This window comes from Narcine bancroftii, chromosome 2 (assembly GCF_036971445.1).
Source record: "Narcine bancroftii isolate sNarBan1 chromosome 2, sNarBan1.hap1, whole genome shotgun sequence".
Lineage (NCBI taxonomy): Eukaryota > Metazoa > Chordata > Chondrichthyes > Torpediniformes > Narcinidae > Narcine > Narcine bancroftii.
In genome coordinates this window covers 292,756,087-292,762,086 of record NC_091470.1, presented here as the reverse complement: position 1 = coordinate 292,762,086, position 6,000 = coordinate 292,756,087, and the positions used below count along the sequence as shown (strand labels likewise).

Below are 6,000 nucleotides of genomic sequence, written 5' to 3'. Positions count from 1 at the left end.
GGGGAATATAAGGAGGGGGAAGGTTGTCCAGAGGTTCCCATTTCTTTTCTCCCGCTACCCTCAATTTAAAACATTTTGTTAAGGATCCTGGCCAGGGAACCCAACAAAATGCATATGCTGACTCTTCTTGATTCACCTTTGGTCTCGAATTTACATATATGTTTAATGCTAGGTATCAAATCAACCCCTTTTATCGATTTGACTCTATGGGAACATTTCCTTGAATTGAGAATGGTTCTCAAGCCAACCATTCTCTTGATCCTTGGAGCTGGGCACTCTAGGAAATTGGTCTCAGCACCTCCATGCACAATTCAATTCACCGTATTCCTCTTTGTCATTCACCTAATGATGCCACAAGGGCATGCCCTACACAGTTCTCTCATTGTTGATAAAAGCTGAAGCTTTAGGCTGAAAACTAGGATATTTCTTGAACAATAATAACATGATATTTAGATTAGAATTTAATGAGTTCTCTGACATCATTCGCTTGCATGCTGCAAGCCTCAATTTGCAATACTCAGAACAGATGAACACTCGTCACTGACCTGTTATAAAATATACCTCAGAACTGACTTTGAACCTTTGCCTCACTGATTATCTTGCAACTGCTAGTGACATCAAATTAATTGTCAGAAATAAAACTTCTCACACATGAGTCTCTTTAAAACTGATGACACGACAAGCTTTATTTACAAGTCTGCAGAGTTGGACTCAACTGGTTTCTCACCAGTTAAGCCCCGATACATACAGTGCATTGATTTTTATACCCTTATTGTTTGCCCTTCCCCTTCTTATTAATACTGTTTTAATTGGTTAGTATTGCAAAAGCATTCTAAGTATAACTGCATTTTTAATTATCACGTTCGTTACGTACGCTGTGAACTCTACATACACTAAATTCTGTTTCTCACCCTTCTTATCAATCTTTTGTCTCCTGCATGTCTCTCACTATGACCATGAAAAGATAGGTTTTAAAAAAACATATTCAGCAGAACCTTTTGTCCTTGGCTGCTAGTAAGCTCCCTGTCCGTTCTGGCTTCCCTGTTTATGATTAATCATCACATTTTAACTTAAGTCATTTTAACCTAAATCTTTATATAACATTAATGATCACTAATCACTGTGTTATCCTCATCTACCTGCTGTTTGAACTGTTATAGAGTTCTGTCTTGTATATAGACCTATGTGTTGTGTGATTTTATGTTAAAAACTGACATTTTGCCTTTAAGAGTCAAAGTGAAGGTGGACTGCTGAGAGAGTGGGAGACGGACTGGGCATGTGCAGAAAATGATCTAAAAATTTCTGGACTTGGACAATAAACTACCACTGGGGGTGCTGTGAAGTGGAGGAAGGCCCAGAGCATGAGTCATGGTCTGGAGGACAGTTTAGAATGTTGGGATTTCAAAGAGGATGAACATTCTGAAGGCAGCCAGAGGATCCGGACCAAGCCAGTTGTTCCTCTCACTGCCTGCAAGCAACACAAGACAACTTTGAATTTTGTGCTTTCTCTCTCTCTCTAAGATCTTTTGGCTTCAGTTTACCAAACAAACTGAATTTTGTTTATGATCTTTGCTTCGGTTGAGACCAAAGTTTTGTGAGTCTTGTGTGTTTTGTGTCTAAGTTTTTCTGTGGGCTGGTTGGAAGTATAGCTTAGACTTTGATTATGTATGTTATATTTAGGCTGGGGAATTTATTAGTTTTACATTGCTATAGAAATTTGCTTAGTAACCAGTGGGAATTGTTATAAAAGGGGGGGATTTTGAATTAAAGTTTGAAGGTGAATTTTTTTGTTAATAAAGTAATTGTTCATCTTTACCCCTGTGTGATATGCCTTCTTTGTGGCTGCTGGTTTGATCTTGTAACAGAACCTGTATAGAATCATCACAGAGAGACTTAGAATTGTTCTGCATGGAAGCAGGTAAGGTATCTCTGAGAAACCTCTGCCCACCTAGTAAACTCTTGTCAAAGATATCCAAATGAAGTGTCTGCTTTGGAAATCTGGTGTTAGTTGTGTCAGCCAATGAGGTTATTAGGGTTCCAATGCTGGAGATACTGATGCAATTTTTAATGCTTAATGCTAAGACCCCTGTAGGATTGATTTTAGCATATTTCTGCAGAGAAATGGAATGGGGTCAGATTTGTATACTATGTGTTTAGTGTATCAGAAATGAATTAAATCCATTTTCTCTATCTTTGAAGGCCTAAATTTTAACCCCAAATCCTCCATTTAGAGAACCTTTAAATTGAATTTCTATTCTGTAGCAGAATATAAGCTCTCTCTCTGCATTTGTGTGCATGGGGCTATGTCACTTTTCATAATCTACTCCAATTCTTAATTTGAGGATGAAATTAAAGCTATTTGTTTTATAATTTTCCTGTTATTCGCAAAATGGCACTTTAAATATGCACTTTAAAATTTTGGATGGAACTATCTTTAAATTTCTGTCCTATATAAAAATGAAGGAAGTCCAGGAAAAATGCTCAGCATATTTATTTCTGTGCTATGTACTAGTAAATCTACTAGTAAACTATCAAGCCAGTAAGAATCTACCTCTGCTCAGATTCAACTATTTTGATTTTTATATCGCTGAAAAGCACAGGGAATTGCATTTCCCCATTATTCTTAATGAAGTGAATCTAAAACAGAACCCAAATTAAATTAAAAGTGAGCTAACTTCAGTTATTAATGAATTGATTTGATGTGGCTGGTTTAAAATCCAAGTTAGTAATGAAAACTATTAATTCTTAAAATGTTGAAATCTTAATCCTCTAGCATACAGTCATTAACACCAGTTTTTATTTTTTTGAGCAAATTCTTCTTTGGTATTCTATTGTTGATGACTGGTATACGTAACCTCATTAAATATTAATCATGACCTCATAAAAATATAAGCAACTATTCAAGAGCCATACAAGCACTCAAGATAGGTGGATAGTGGAATCTATAGTCCTACGGTTGGCCTTTACATCTATTTCTAGTCAGCTGCAATGGGGTAAACAATGGGGTGTCTTGAATGTCATGTGGCTCTTTGTGCAGTCAGGATTTTATAACCCAGGGCAGTGGATTGCTTTTTAGGGCAACAGACGGCTATCTGTAAGAATTTGACCACTCGTCAAGCTTCAATGCTGCAAACAGAATGACACAAATGAGCCTTTGGTCATTGCCCTGTTTATCGAACTGAGAAAATCCATTACATCACTTTGCAAAATATAAAGAGCAGGATCATTGAAACAGAGCACCTCCATCAATAACTTAAACGGTACAAGCATCACACCTTTACTCCTATATATCTGCATTACAGAGTATTGCTAAATGATACAGACACCAGATTTCATTGCCTAGGTACGATATGGGCACAGATAAGGAGGACAGTTGGCTCCTTTTTCCCACAGCAGGAGTAGCAAACACCAGAGGACATTAGTACAAAGGGAATAGAGGAAATTTTAAGAGAGACATCCGGTGTAAGGTTTTTACACCGTGTTCTGGGTGCCTGAAATGCATTGCCAGGGGTGGTAGTGGAGACTGGAACATTAGAGGCATTTATGAGACTCTTTGACATGCACATGGATGGAAGAAAAATAGAGAGTTATGAGGTGGGGAGGATTTAGCTTTTTTTTGTAGGTATAGATGAGTCTGCCTGTCCCGCATCGGACTTGTCAGCCACAAACGAGCCTGCAGCTGACGTGGACTTTTACCCCCTCCATAAATCTTCGTCCGCGAAGCCAAGCCAAAGAAAGAGATGAGTCAGCACAACTTGGGTTGAATGGCCTATACTGTGCTGTATTGTTTTATGTGCATTTTATAAAAACAATCATAAAACTGGAAGGCTGATGTTTTACCTCAGTGACACCTTCTGAATTAACTCCTTATCCCATGATTCTCTTAATATCCAAAAAGGTATTGATTCCTTTCTTAAATTTACTGTTCTGAACCTCCACAGTTCTCCTGGGTAGAAAATTCAAAATATTCACCACTCTTCTTAGAGTGAAGAAAGCACATAGTTAGTGTTGGACAGCAAATCTGAAAAGTGCACACAATTTTTTTCCACATCATTTGTTACTAGAAGAGAAAGAGTCCTGTAGCAACTACTAGCCATAAAAAAAGCTGCTCGGAGGCTGTGGGTTCATTACTGTGACACTTTCAAATAAATTAATCCAAATGAGTTTTATACTGTTTATTAATTAACTCAAAAGGGCTTGTAACATATATAGTAGTGTAGCAACAAATGTCTAAAGCCTATGACGAACGTTCTATGAAGACATAACAATGGAAAATATCAGCACCCTACTCACCCACTGTCTATCCCGCTGTACCAATCAACACAAGCAAACTGATATCCAACCCCACGCTCATGCGGCAATCATCTGCAGTGAATAGTGCGTGTGTATCAGCAGCGACAGAACACACACAGCCTCCAGACCCCGGAATGCCACTGATGCCTGCAGCCAAACCATTGACTATAAACAACAATTATGGCTCTAGTTATTATAATTCCACAATCTAATATATATTTGTGCATGGATGTTCGTTTGTTTGTCTGTTCTCCATGCAAATCAATATGGAGCACTCTAGAATTATCCAAGGAGCTTCAGTAGGGATAACATTTGATGCTGAATGTCATGACCACATTGAAGTTCAGAAATGTTTTTTGACCAACTTGCACTGGCTTGCATTACTGTTTATTATAATTGTGATAACATTTGATACTGAACCACATTTTAACCTCAATTAGTGACAGAGCTGTGCATCAATGTACATTCAGAATAAAAATGTGGCCAAACCCTGTTTAATATGGGCCCAAAAGAGTGAAGCAACATTATGGAATTGTGAAGAGCTTCTGCCAGAATTAGACAATGAAGAAAGCAAGAGACAGCAGAAGAACATCAGTCTTGCCTCACTGTAGTTGGGCCCTTGCCAGTCTCCCGAGGGTCGTGCTACCTGGTCACAGTGGTGGACAGGTTCACTCGTTGGCCAGAATCCAATACCCATTCCAGATGCCTCCGCAGAAATGTGTTTCAGGGTTTCCTTGCCGACTGGGTCTCCCGTTTTGGTGTCCTGGCAGACGTTATGACCAACCGGGTGGCACTGTTGACATTGGGGGTAAGAAGGAGTTATTCACGCTGGACTGTTTGAAACCAGCCCATCTGGATTTGTCCCAGCCAGTACAGGTCCACCCCACCAGTGCGTAGAGATTGGCCGCTGAAACAGCACACCTCATCCTCGACGTAATTGCAAGACCATCAGTGCCGGTTCTGGGTGAGGGAGGGGGGGGTTGTGTAGCGATGCACGTTTGCAGCAGTGGTCGGCAGGATAGCCATGACAAGGATGGAGTCGCGGGACCATCTCTTCTGATCCAGTCCAGAAGAGGCAGGCTTAAAGGCTGCAGTGCAAAATTCAAAATAAAGCAGTTGTGATACTCGAATACCCAGCTTGTTCTCTCAGTCTCTTCACTGCACTCACTCACAACCCACTACAAGGCAACTGAATACACGGAAGATTGCAATGTTACTTACCGCGGCAAGATCTCAAGTTCTAGAGGTTTTCAACATATTTGTTTTTGCCGAGACAGAAGACCAGAGAAAATTTGACAAGATTGTCAAGATTTTTTGATGAATACTGTTCACCAAAGAAAAATTAAACCTTCGAGAGGTATGTGTTTCACTCGCGCATGCAGCTGCAGGGATTACTGCAAGATTCAATGATCGGTGATCAAATTGTGTTTGGGATTATTGATAAGAAACAAAGAGAGGTTGCTGCAAGAGACAGAGCTTACCTTGGTGGGAACTTTGAAGATCCGCTATGCCAGTGGATTGGCTCTGCAGTTCTGTGATAGTGTAAAAGCTGGAGGAAATGAAGGCATAGTCATAGCCACAGTGTCTGGAAATGCGCACAAAAATGAGATACAGGAAACAACATAAAGATGGAGAGACATTTAATTGTAAATGATGCAGCACTAAGCATGCGCCAATGCAATGCCTAGTTTATGGAACAGTCTGTAA

General features: G+C 39.7%; 1 long non-coding RNA gene across 2 annotated transcripts in view; it reads left to right on the top strand.

The window, feature by feature from the left end:
- Window positions 1-1,232: 1,232 nt before the first annotated feature.
- Window positions 1,233-6,000, top strand: part of LOC138752728 (uncharacterized) — a 48,329-nt gene continuing 43,561 nt past the window's right edge. For both annotated transcript variants that reach the window (XR_011350877.1, XR_011350876.1), the window contains exon 1: window positions 1,233-1,594. This is a non-coding gene — a long non-coding RNA (uncharacterized lncRNA). The remainder of the gene's footprint in view (window positions 1,595-6,000) is intronic.